The following is a 14,612-nucleotide window of genomic DNA, read 5'->3' on the forward strand; positions in this document are numbered from 1 at the left end:
AACCCATGGTCAATATAGCTGAGATCCATGAAACATGGATAACATAGTAGACCAGAAAAACCATGTGGAAATATTTGAGCCTTGAAGTCAACATTCACATTGTTGGTGCTGTAGACATGTACATACCTGGCAATGGGGACGAGGGTGGCAAGATGGTAACAGCATCGTCTGTATTACATACAGGAACAGATTCTTTCTGCCTGTTTGAAGAAGAAAAACATGTAAATCGTAAGTAAACACAGTATAAAATGGGTTGTCTCACTATAAGAACACTGACTATAAGGCCTAATAGGACATATGACTGTCATAATGGGGAAGGTTTTCTGCTCCAAACTACCTTCCATGGATCAGAACACAACTACCAAGAATGGCTGGCAAGTAATACTACAGCTCTCCTACAGAGTAGGCAGTGCTAAAAATGCATGACATGCCACAATTATGGGCTGTTATCTTCTGCATTTTCTGAAGCCAAAAGTACAATGACCGTTAACCATGAAGCGGTGAATGCTGCATTTGACATTCTGTTATTTATGTCCTATATTTGGTGTTGTGTACATAGATCAGCCTGGAACTCCCAGTAATGACCCTTTCTAATCTACTCACATTTCTGAGATGTTTGTGTTGGTTTCTTGTGTATACTCTGGAGGGGCATTGGGATCCTCATTGTTCACCATCCTGGTAGCGATGGTACAGAGCTAAATACGGATAAAAATAAGATTTAAAATATTTTTTTTATGTACTTTTAGAGTTTTTTTTATTTTTTTTTACATATTTTGGATTTATTAATCACATACTTACTTTACAAAGCTTTTCAGAAGATGACGTAAAATTTTGGAAGTCAAGGCTCTCATTGTTCTCACTTGTGCCTTCCTCATACTTTGAGACCAGATGTTTGTTTATATCAGAATGATCTACAAGAAATAGGTAATGAAGTATTATTAGAGGTTGTCAGTATAACACAGTCACTATTTATCACTAATATTAATGGGAACAGATGATCACATATTAGGGAAGATGAGACAAACAGTCGCTTAGTATAGATGACGTCTCCTTCTACTTACTGATAAATAAGCTGGTGTCTGCGTCTGAAACAAGCTGAGGAACATACTCCAGCTCCTGGCTCAGAATGTTGTCAAAGTCCAAGTCACTCAGGAATGGATGAACCTTGATCTCAAATGCTCCTCCTAGAAAAAGAAAAACAAAAGTGATGCGGACATAGTCAGGGATGGCTCCATATCTGAACAGTTTATCGTAATCTGAACTAATGACAAAACTGAACCGACATGAAGGAAATAAACTGAAAGTCTTAGTGTGGCGAACTAGAAATACAGTAGATGAGCTGATAGAGAAATGCTGATCTTCATGGACATGAGCGATATGTCCTTGGTCTAATAAGGGAATATTAATACTAGTATATCTGTTACCTGTCCCAAGTCTACGCACAGGATTTCTTCTGAGCAGCTCAGTGATGAGATTCTGAGCATCCAGGGGTGGAGCGCGATCACAATTCCAAATTAGTTCTCCTGTTACATAGAAAATTACAGAAAATAAAACCTCTTTACTGGACTGTAACATAAAGCAAAGGAAATAACTAAACAAATGTAACCAATCAACGCAATGATCGGATTATTCTACTCACCAATGACAACCCTTTTATAAAGCTCAGTGAGGGAATCAGCATCAAATGGTACACATCCCAGCAGGAATTTATACAGGATGATCCCCAATGACCACCAGTCAACAGGTCTTCCATAGCCTTCTTTCAGGATGATCTCTGGGGCTATGTAACATGGGGTGCCACAGAACTGGAAACCAACAGAACATAGAGATGAGAATCGATGAAACAATTATTATGACAAGATATCATCGTTAAAACACAATGCAGAAGATAAAATATTAGTGGAAAAGTTCTCTAGAAAGGAAGAACGTAGAGAAGAGACAATAGTGTGATGAGATTTGCAAATAACAAGCTAAGTTCTTGTAGGTGATGCTGACCTCACGGTCCTGGAACTCTCTGGAGATGTCCACTGCTAATTCCTTGTAGGTGTTGGTTTTCGGTATCATTAGACCAAGTTTTGAAATCCCAAAATCGGTAACTTTAATATGTCCAGTAGATGTAATCAGGAGGCTGCAAAAGAGAAGATGGTTTTAGCCTCACAGACTGAATGATAATAAATGACAACTTTCCCCACTTTATTATACTACGGGGGCACTTACTTTTCCGGCTTCAGGTCTCTGTGCACCACACCGTAACTATGCAGGTATTCCACGGCAAGTACCGCCTCTGCAAAGTACAAGCGGGCCATGGGGACAGAGAAAGGACCCCTGGTGCTTAGAAGGGTCCCACAGTCTCCACCTATAGAAGAAAGGAAATATGACCGGTGAGGGGTTTATACAGAAGATAACCATGATATACCACGAGCAGATAACCATGATGTATAATGAGCAGTGAGCGGAAACATCCTGGGGAGATCACACAGATAGTGGTGTACATAGAAATCACAAGACCCCATATCAAAAGTTGTAATTGCCCCCCACCCTAAAAAATAAAAAAGAAATATATTTATATCCCTGTTGAAGCAGCTTGGTGTTCTCACCAGCAATACAACTTTTATGGCCATTTTAGACTATGATGCTCCCAAAAATGCCCACACCCACACTCAATGAGTATGGTATCCCCACAGTGAATCCTCCTAAGGAAGCCACCACTTAGAAGGAGGCCAGCCACAACCCCCTACTCGGTGTGATGGCACCCACAGCAACCCTCCCACTCAGGATAATGGTTCCCACAGTCCCTCACACAATATAATGGTCTGCATAACTCCCCACTCAGTATGATGTCCCCACACAGAATGGGGGCCTCCATATAGAGTGAGGACCCCCACAGCACCCCACTTAATATGATGACCTCCACTCAGCATTCACAGTCCCCCCATATCTAGTCATACGGCCCCCTTTCAGTATTTTGGCCCCTACTAGCCACCTACTCAGTATTTTTGCCCCCACCAGCCCCACCTCCTTGAAGAAGCAAATACCGCTGAAATTGTGATGACAGGTGGACGGATGCTGCCCACTGCCGAGTGTCGACAGACCCCCTCCGACTGATGAGCCCCATAGCGCCCCTGCACCAAGATCAATGAATTTACGAGCATCTTGGTGATAGATAACCTATAGTAAATGCTCTGTGGGGAAGTAACCAACAATGTCCTAATGATATGAGCAGTGATAAGATGAAAGCAGACATGGGCTGAATATAATACAATAGATGTGTCTTACCTCCTACATACTCCATGACCATACACAGGTGAGATCTAGTTGGAAAGGAGCAGAGCATGGAGACCACAAAGGGACAATCAGCAAATGTTAAGATGTCCCTCTCCAAAAAGGCCCATTCCAATCTCTGTGCAGTATTTAGGTTCCGCTTAGCCATTTTCTTCATAGCAAAGGTCTGGTGTGAGTCTTTATGATGCACTAAGTAGACGGCCCTGGAGAGAAGGAGAATCCATCGGTTATAATAAATCCTTATTAATAATCCATCTATAGAAATCATTATATGTTTAATACTGGTATCCAAGGGGTAACATTTCTCCTTGCGGAGAGTGACATGTTAAGCTTGTCAAGGTGAGGAGACTTTTAAGCCTCAATGATCCTCTGGGAAATATGCAAATTGTCTCTTCAGAGAGGAAGAGAACTAGAACTCTAGTGCCCCTTATAGGAAGTAGTAATCCTAAAAGTCAATATCGACCCTTTAACGAGCCTTATCACATGACATGTAATAATAGCCATAACCAAAATCTCAATTTTCGGACACTATGTTTTGGGGTACAAGCACTCATCAGTGCAAAGTGTGAGATATGGTTTGGCTGGGTGAGAGGCATCTGACCGGGATCCAAGCGGTAACGTTTCTCCTTGCGGAAAAAGCCATGTTAAGCATGTCAAGGTGAGGAGACTTTTAAGCTGCAATGCTCTTCTGGGAAATATGCAAATTGTCTCTTTTCAGAGAGGAAGAGAACTAGCACCCTAGTGCCACCTATAGGAAGTAGCAATCCTATTTCCCAGAGGAGCATTGCGGCTTAAAAGTCTCCTCATGTCCGCAAGGAGAAACGTCAACCCCTTGGATACCGGTCAGACACCTCTCACCCAGTCAAACCATATCTCACACTTTGCACTGAAGAGGGGCAGTACCCCAGAACACAGTTCCTGCAAATTGAGATTTTGGTTTTGGCTATTATCCTAAGTCATGTGACAAGGCTTGTTAAAGGGTCGATATTGACTTTTAGGATTGCTACTTCCTATAGGTGGAGTTCTAGTTTGCTTCCTCTCTGAGGAGACAATTTGCATATGTTTAATACTAGAAGTCTGGCCGCCACTATAAATCCACATCTAGAAATACATAAAATAGCACTACATAGATCACCTATGGGAGGTCTCCACAATGCCACTTCTGCCGGAGCCATCACCCAGGTCACATTATAGATACGAGAATCTATCGAAATTCTCTTTGGGCAGATTCGCTATAACTGACCAAATACAATTTAGTGCAAATAAAATTGGTCCAAAATGAATGTGCTCCAGGGCTCTCTTCTGCTGCTGAGGCCAGTGATTGGGCCCACATGGTCATGGTGGAGGGTGTAGATGTCATTGACGTCAATATGGTGTCACCCTTCATATGACCATGTGTAGCTAACATCTCTGATCAGCTTCATAATGGAGCCCCCCCATCAAAACAAAGATCAGAGTGGAGAGCAGAAAATCTCAGGTGGAGGAGGCAGCATAAGAACAGATGAGGGTCTAGCACAGGCGAATGTAATAATATTATATTATTATATATTATATTATATGTAATTATATTATTTAAATCGCTTTCCTTACAGTTTGATTTGCTACAGATCACATAATTTCCCTATGATAACACTGAATGGCAGAGTGCAGGGGCAGAAGCATTGTCATAGGGAACCCTGAGAAATATGGATTATGGCAACAGGTATCTCACCCAAAATTTCCACTGCTGATGAGTTTGGAAGTTTCATAGTCGCTCATATGCGGCTTTCTCGCAGGAACCAATGAATCCATCACGCTCTATAAAAGAATAAGAAATAATACTGATTTATTGAAGATGCTGGAAAAAAGTTACAGATGCAAAAACTTCTCCCCCCATATTATGTCCCAGATGATTTACACTGATATGATGTTGGGAGGATACAAACCGGACGCTGGGCAGACCTGGCGCTAGCACCCAGCACACCCAGGCAAGTGCCGGGGCCCTGAGTAGGCGAGGGGCCCACTTGCTGTCGGGCACCCTGGCGCGCTATGGGACTGGTGAGCAGAGGAGAGTGGTGCCAGCGCCAGCTAGTGGGCCTAGCTCCCCCCCAATGCTTGCCCAGGACCACGGCCGGCACAATACTTACCTCTCCACAGCTGGTGAGCAGTGAGGTGAGCATTTGATTTTTTTTTTTTATGTATGGAGGTATGGGGCATTATATGGGGGGAGAAGTGACATCCTGCATGGGGCATTATATGGGGGGAGGTAGGGACATCCTGCGTGGGGTATTATATTGGGGGGGGGAAGTGACATCCTGCATGGGGCATTATATGGGGGGGAGTGACATCTGCATGGGGCATTATATGGGGTGAGAGGTGACATCCTACATGAGGCATTATATGGGGGGGACATCCTGCATGGGGCATTATATAGGGGGGTGACATCCTGCATGGGGTATTATATGAGGGGGAGAAGTGACATCCTGCATGGGTCATTATGTGGGAGGGGGAAGTGACATCCAGCATAGGGCTTTATATGGGGTGAGAGGTGACATTCTGCATGGGGCATTATATGGGGGGTGACATCCTGCATGGGGCATTATATGGGGGGAGTGACATCCTGCATGGGGTATTATATGGGGGGAGAAGTGACATCCTGCATGGGGCATTATATGGGGTGAGAGGTGACATCCTGCATGGGGCAATATATGGGTTGAGAGGTGACATCCTACATGGGGCCGTATGTGTTGGGGGGACATCCTGCATGGGGCATTATATGGGGGGGTGACATCCTGCATGGGGCATTATATGGGGGGTGACATCCTGTATGGGCCATTATGTGGGGTGGGACATCCTGCATGGAGCATTATGTGGGGGGGACATCCTGCACGGGCCATTATATAGGGGGTGACATCCTGCATGGGGCATTATGTGGGGGGGATATCCTGCATGGGGCATTATGTGTGGGGGACATCCTGCATGGGGCATTATGTGGGGTGGGACATCCTGCATGGGGCATTATGTGGAGGGGACATCCTGCAAGGGGAATTATATGGGGGGTGACATCCTGCATGGGCCATTATATGGGGGGGCACAGCCTGCATGGGGCATTATGTGGGGGGCACAGCCTGCATGGGGCATTATGTGGGAGGGACATTCTGCATGGGGAATTATATGGGGGTTGACATCCTGCATGGGCCATTATGTGGTAGGGGGACATCCTGCATGGGGAATTATATGGGGGTTGACATCCTGCATGGGCCATTATGTGGTAGGGGGACATCCTGCATGGGGCATTATGTGGGGGGTGCACAGCCTGCATGGGGCATTATGTGGGGGGTCAAAGCCTGCATGGGGCATTATGTGGGGGTCACAGCCTGCATGGAGCATTATGTGGGGGGTCAAAGCCTGCATGGGGCATTATGTGGGGGGCACAGCCTGCATGGGGCATTATGTGTGGGGTCACAGCCTGCATGGGGCATTATATGGGGGCACAGCCTGCGTGGAGCATTTTATGGGGTCCATTATTCTATATGGAGCAATATATGGAGCTCATAATACGGTATAGAGGACTATGTGGTGCCATTATACTGTGTGGAGGACATTACTGTCCGGACTGCACTGTGAGCTGTGAGAATTCGCCGCTTTCTGAGTTATTGTGGAATTTACAATAGATATCGCTCATGTAATGTAAGAAGTGAAATCTTCGGGCTTGTACTATATATATATATATATATATATATATATATATATATATATATATATATATTTATCTGCGGTATGTGTGCATCATGAATCGTGGTATGTGTTAAAGGGGCCACTGAGACTCTTTCGCCCAGGGCCCACGAAATCCTGGAGCTGCCCTGCAACGGTCATCATACATTACTATAACATTCTGGATAATGTGGGAGATCACACAGAGGAGGACTTACAGGTAATCTGTCACCAGGTGTTTGCTATGTATTCTGAAAGCACCATGATGTAGGGGCAGAGACCCTGATTCCAGTGATGTGTTACTTACTAGGCTGTGTGTGGCTGTTTCAATAAAATCAGTAGATTATCACTAGAAGACTATCTGTCTAGCCAGGTAGTCCTATTGCTCTGTACCCCTGCCTCCACCACTGATTAGCAGCTTTCTGCCTATGCACAGTGTACACAGAAAGCTGCCAATCAATGGTGTGGGCGGGGTTATACAAGACTCAGCATTCAGAGCTCTGCAGCAGAAAAAAATAGTGATTTTATCACAATTGCTCCACCGAGTAAAGTAATCAACACATGGAATCAGGGTCTCTGTCCCTGCATCATGCTTTTCTCAGACCAAATAGCATAAACCTGGTGACAGATTCCCTGTAATTCAAATGTAATTAACACCATAGGGTCATCTACACTTAGAATAGAGACGTCCCATGGTTGTATGGGGGATAATACTGGACGAGTCATTCACACCCCATGATCTGATGACACACACGCATCCCCCTCTATGATACTTACGGATTCTTGGATCTCCGGGATCTCACTAATTCCATTGTTAGGATTCGACAGCTCAGTTGTTTCTAAAATAATGATGAAGAAATGAAATGTATTAGAGGATATTATTCCTACATAGATAATACAGCAATATAACGGAGAAATGACAAGATGTCTGTAAATGGGATTAATACTCGTTATATGGGGATTCTAAATATGAGAATATACGGGGAATCCATAGATAAATGTAATGTAAATGATGGAGGAACCCCTTCATAAATAACAAAAGACTGACCATCACTTCCGAAAAGAAAATGGGTGTGAACAGGTGCATACTAAGAGTAGCCATCCAAATACATAACTAACAAAGTTGCACTCTGTAACGCTATAGCATGTAAACATGAAATAAATGAAATTTGAATTGCATTACTGCTGTAGAAAATAGGATAAAAGGAAGATACTTAGCGCATAATTTGGCCAATTCATGCATGGCCAGCAGCCACGGCAAGGCGACCTTCTTTTTCTGGGTGCATGCCAAGTAGCCACGGCAAGGTGACCTTTTTTTTTGCTGGGTGCATGCCCAGCAGTCACGGCAAGACGACCTTCTTTTGCTGGATGCATGCCCAGCAGTCACGACAAGGCGACCTTCTTTTTCTGGGTGCATGCCTAGCAGCCACGGCAAGGCGACCTTATTTTGCTCGGTGCATGCCCAGCAGTCACGGCAAGGCGACCTTTTTTGCTGGGAACCTATCTCCACCCATCAGCCCGGGGTGGTTTTAATTACAACAGGATCCTACCTACCCATATAAATGTAGGCTTCAGCCTAGGAGAGGATTCACATTAGGAGAGGATTCCAACAAAAAGATCTCCTTGTCATTGACTGCTGGGCATTCATGAATTGGCCAAATTATGTGCTCAGTATCTTAGTTTTTTCCCATTTTCTAGAGCAGTAATGCAATTTAAATTTATTTCATGTTACTTGCTATAGCACTGCAGAATGGACCCTCCATCACATGAATGAGGAAGCCCCCACCCACGCTGCACATATGAGTGATGGTAAGAGAGCTGAAACATAGGAGAGATTTGCAAATTAGCCTGGAAGTGCACTGGGGGCGTGTCACTGCACTTGGATTTCTTCTTTCACGCCCCCAGCGCACTTCCATTCTGATTTGTATATGGTGTCTACTTTACATTTCTCCTGACTGGCACATTGGATTTCTACAAACAATTATTATTAGGGGACAATGGCCTATACCGTCACACCACTACTTCTATATGTAACAATGTGCTGCCAGGTTCCCATTACACAGAGTAGAGAGTAAATCTAACATTATCCTCCGTCCTCTGTAATATCTGGACATTCCTTGTAGAAGGTCGGGTGATCGCTCACCTGTAATCAGATCGCTGTTCAGCTCCGGCTGACTCCTATTAGGGTCAGGGATTTTCGGGGTCACATTTTGCCCATATTTGGCGTCGCCTCCTGTTGTTTCCTGATAGATATAATATATATAATTAATATGTGGAAGATTTCACTAAATCACCAAATACATAAATCATGAAGGACTAAACCAACATTTACAGATACACCAATTGTAACGATACAAATCCCGCGCCATCTTCAGACCTTTTCTCAGAAAGTCTCCTCAGATACGGTGGATTAAGATACGTCTATTAATATTGATCCTTACCGGGCGTTCCAATGAGCGTTCTAGTATAGACAGGACTTTTTCGGCCAGTTCTTTAAAGACAGCCAAATCTTCAGTCTGAGATCTTTCTTCAGCCTATAAAGAAGGAAAGATGGAAAGGAGAATTTTGAGATGAGAGCGGTCAGAATGGAGGCGGAAATTGTATGTGACATCGGTTCTCTGTCTGTAGATACAATGACTACATACTGTATTTGGGGACTCGTTGTGTTTTACCGTATTTTTTGGACTATAAGATGCCTTTTTTTCCAAAATGTTTGACCTCCCTTCTAACACTCTCGCACCCCTCCAATCTATCCTAAACTCTGCTGTCTGACTAATCCACCTGTCCCCCCGCTATTCCCTGGCTTTTCCCCTCGCTCCGCCAGTCCCTTCACTGGCTCCACATTACCCAGAGATTCCAGTTCAAGACCCTAACCTTGGCATGCAAAGCCACCCACAACCTGTCTCCTCCATATATCTGTGACCTAGTCTCCCGGTACTTACCTGCACGCAACCTCCGATCCTCACAAGATCTTCTTCTCTACTCCCCTCTTATCTCCTCTTCCCACAATCGCATACAAGATTTCTCCCGTGCATCCCCCCTACTCTGGAACTCTCCACCCCAGCATATCAGACAGATTATTAATAATAATAATTGTCTGAATGTAGCTTACCAGGGGGGTGGCTGTGGTGGAGTGAGGTCACAGGAGGTAGGGTCACTGCTGTAGGAAGCCGGCAGTAGAAGTGGGGCGCTGCTGCGGGCCCCGAGCTGGGAGGAGCGGGGTATCCAGGAGGTGCGAGGCTGCGGGCCCTGGGCTTCAAGGAAATGTTAGCGGTGATTTAGGAGGGGAGTCCCCGCTCTGCCCATTGAATTTCTGGCGGTGGGCTTCAGGCAAATGGCCGCTGGAGGCAGTGCATGTGCAGATTTAGATCTCGGCTCAATGACGAGCTGAGATCTCAATCTGCGTATTGGCCATCTCCAGCAGCCTACTTCTTGAAGCCCACTGCAGAGAAATCAATAAGCAGAGCAGGGCCTCCCCTCCTGAATTACCGCTAACATTTCCTTGAAGCCCAGGGCCCGCAGCCTCGCACCTTCTGGACACCCCGCTCCTCCCAGCTTGGGGCCCGCAGCAGTGCCCCACTCCTACTGCCAACTTCCTGCAGCAGCGACTCTGCCTCCTGTGACCTCGCTCCACTGCCACCACCCCCCTCAGTAAGCAACCGAAAATTCGGACTATAAGACAGGACTATAAGACAGATCCCCATTTTATTATAATAAATGTTTTTCCTATTTACCTCCCAAAAATTTTTGGTGCGTCTTGTGGTCTGCAAAATACGATATATTAGAAGAAAAAGCTTCTATCCCTCCATTATTATCTGTTAATATTGAGATGTTCTGTGCAGAGTGTCCGCCACTTACCTGGTGTAGTAATGTCCTGATGTTTTGAAGTAAATCCTTCAGATAGTCTGACGTTAGACGACGTTGTCGGTGTTTGGTCAGGCAATCCTTTACTAGCTCCATCACCAGCCGGTGAGTGAAGCTGAGGACGCCATCGGGTGGTAGAAGCACACTGTTAGGACGATTGATCATAAGGATCAACAATAGTGCTTTTACCTGAGGAATGTCCAAAACAATTCCAGCCATAGTGAAAAACTGCAAGTGCTATCAGTCACTATAGAGCCAAGAAAGGCACGGGTGAGCCTATGTGCATTGTATATATAGCGACTGTGAGCAGTGATGTCACCATCACCTGTGATGTCATCACGGAATCTTGTGATAGAATCTTCACGGAGCAGCTCTGCGCAAATAGAATGCGGCCTGGTAATATATAAAGTGAAAACACCATACAATTAAATACCCATGTTATCATGGCCGTTCTATTTTATATCCAATTAGAACACAACCAGGATAAAGGTGTGTTCACAAGTTGGATTTTGTCAGTATTTTTTTTCTACCTCAAAAATCAAAGGAGGCAGGAAAAACGCTGCTTAAAATTCAGGTGTTTTTACTTGTGTTTTTTTTCCATTCATTTGAATGGGTGAAAAATGCTGCAAAACCTCTGAAAGACTTGACAAGCTGCAGATTTAAAAAAAATGCAAAAAACCAGCATGTGAATGAGATTTCAGAAATGTCATTCACTAAGATGGTACTGTAAAACACAGCATTTTTGCTGCAGAAGAAAAAACAGTGAATACACCCTAAAGATATCCTCAGTCATATTATGGGAAATATTGTATATTTCGCATTTATTATCTCACGTGTTTTTCTTCACCATAGAACTTTTAAGGCTGTGTGCCCACTATGCGTTTTTTAGGCGTTTCTGCAGCGTAACTTCCGCCGCGGAAACACTTAAAAAACGCTTGGTGATAGGTCTGCAATGGTCCCCAATGATAATCCGCATGTGCTATGCACATGCCGCGGAGATTTCTTATGCGGATTATCATTGCGGAAAAATCCGCAGCACGTCCTTTAATTTTGCAGAGTCGCTGCGATTTAGCCGCCATTGACTTGCATTGGAACGCATAACATCCGCATGACTACACATACACATGTGGATATTATGCGACTCAATGCGTGGATGGTACCCGGGTCTGGAGATGAAGAGACTCTCCTCCAGACCCGGGTACCATAGTACCTGTAGTTAAAATAGAATTAAAATAAAAAATAAACATATACTTACCTTCTGATGGCCCCTGTCTGCTCCCGGCGGTGCTGCTGGCTCTTCGGCTGCTCGCGGTGGTAAAAGGACCTTCCATGACGCCATTTAGTCATGTGACAGGTCACGCGACCGCTGACATCGGCGGTCGCGTGACCTGTCACATGACTAAATGACGTCATGGAAGGTCCTTTTACAGCACCGTGATCCGCCGAAGACACCGGACGCACCGGAGAAGGAGATCGAGGACCATCGGAAGATGAGTATAATGTTTTTTTTTATTTTTCACCATTATTATTCTTTTTTTTCATTATTGATGCTGCATTTGCAGCATTGTAACTTGGTCACACTATGTAAATCCATGCCGGTTGCATGGAATTATATAGTGTGACCAAGTTGTCAAGCACTTTTCCAAGTGATGCTAAAATCACTTGGCAAAGCGCTTGACAACCCAGGGAGATGCAGAAACGCTTAGGAAAAATCCGCAGCATTTCTGCATCGTGGTCATATATCCTAACTCATTGGCGAACTGTTATACAAGGCTATATTCACACTAGACGTTTTTTTAGCGGGCTTTTTTATGCAAATTTTCAGCTGCGTTTTACAGTACCAACAAAGTCTATGAGATTTCCGAAATCTCATGCACACAGCTTGCTTATTTGTCCTCAGTATTTTGTGCTTTCCATGGCTTTTTGCAATAGAGTATGTCACTTGTTTCAGCGTTTTTCACCCATTAAAAAAAAGGGTGGTGGAAAAAAATGCTGAAAAAAAGCCTAGTGTGAACATTTTGCTGCGTTTTTAGTGAAAAAAGCAAGTATGTGACACACATTTATTCTTGTGATTTTCCCAAGTTTAAACCATCTTGTCTTGGTCACCTGAGATAGCAGCTTGGATTATTACAGTTTAATTAAATTAGTGATGCCTACAAAGTAAACATTGGTTGAGCTAGGTGTGAGATTGAACAACACGTGTGGCCCAGGGAGGTGTGAAAATGAACAATGCCTGAGCAACTCAATGGCAAACTATAATGTGAAAGTAAATAGTGTCCTACAAATTCAATGCACTGCCAGGGTCTTAGATAAACCATTCCAGACCAATTCACCCCCACCACCCCCTGTTACATTTGTAATGTGTACTTTTTCATGAACATATGTCCTGTTTTCATGTGTCTATGGTGGAAGCAAAGCTGAACTTTGGGATCCTGAAAAACGCACCAAAAATGCACCAAGAACCACTGCAAAAAAAACACACCAAAACCTGCGTTTTTGACGCTACTTCTTTCCTGCCAAGAGATTATGTTTTGCTGCAGAAAAAAACACCTAGTGTGAATATAGCCTAAGACTTACTCTGCCAGCATTAATAGTCAATATTCTGTATACAAATAGGACTCCAATCCAGGTATTCAGTTTATCATAAACATGCCTGAGTTAATCTGCCAAATACACATAGTATGCTTTCTCATAGGTGAAATATAAATCCTGTTAAAGGTCCAAGTTGCAGCAATTAAGTAGAACAAAACAGACCTCTTCATTCTTTGTAGGTGGAAAAACTTTCGAAATTGTCAGTGTATCAAGTACTTATACTCCTGACTGTATATAGTATAATTGCCGCACTGCTACATACAGGTGTCTCAGAAAATTAGAATATCATCAAAAAGTGAATTTATTTCAGTTCTTAAATCCAAAAAGTGAAACTCATATATTATACAGAGTCATTACAAACAGAGTGATCTGTTTTAAGTGTTTATTTCTGCTAATGTTAATGATTATGGCTTACAGCCAATGAAAACACAAAAGTCATTATCTCAATAAATTAGAATTAACAAGAAACACCTGCAAAGGATTCCTAAGCATTTAAAAAGGTCCCTTAGTCAGTTTCAGTAGGCTCCACAATCATGGGCAAGACTGCTGACTTGACAGATGTCCAGAAGGCAGTTATTGACACACTCCTCAAGGAGGGTAAGCCACAAAAGGTCATTGCTAAAGAAGCAGCTGTTCACAGAGTGCTGTATCCGAGCATATTAATGGACGTGGAAGGAAAAAGTGTGGTAGAAAAAGGTGCACAAGCAACTGGGATAACCGCAGCCTTGAAAGGATTGCTAAGAAAAGGCCATTCAAAAATTTGGGGGAGATTCACAAGGAGTGGACTGCTGCTGGAGTCATTGCTTCAAGAGCCACCACACACAGACGTATCCAGGACATGGGCTACAAGTGTCGCATTGCTTGTGTCAAGCCCCTCATGACCAATAAACAATGCCAGAAGCGTCTTACCTGGGCCAAAGAGAAAAAGACCTGGACTGATGCTCAGTGGTCATGGTGTTGTTTTCAGATGAAAAGTAAATTTTGCATTTCATTTGGAAATCAAGGTCCCAGAGTCTGGAGGGAGAGTGGAGAGGCCACAATCCAAGCTGCTGGAGGTCTAGTGTGAAGTCTCCACAATCAGTGATGGTTTGGGGAGCCATGTCATCTGCTGGTGGAGGTCCACTGTGTTTTATCAAGACCAAAGTCAGCGCAGCCGTCTACCAGGACATTTTACAGCACTT

This window comes from Phyllobates terribilis, unplaced genomic scaffold (genome assembly GCF_046119375.1).
Source record: "Phyllobates terribilis strain yellow unplaced genomic scaffold, ASM4611937v1 Scaffold_17__1_contigs__length_24005725, whole genome shotgun sequence".
In the NCBI taxonomy this organism is placed as follows: domain Eukaryota; kingdom Metazoa; phylum Chordata; class Amphibia; order Anura; family Dendrobatidae; genus Phyllobates; species Phyllobates terribilis.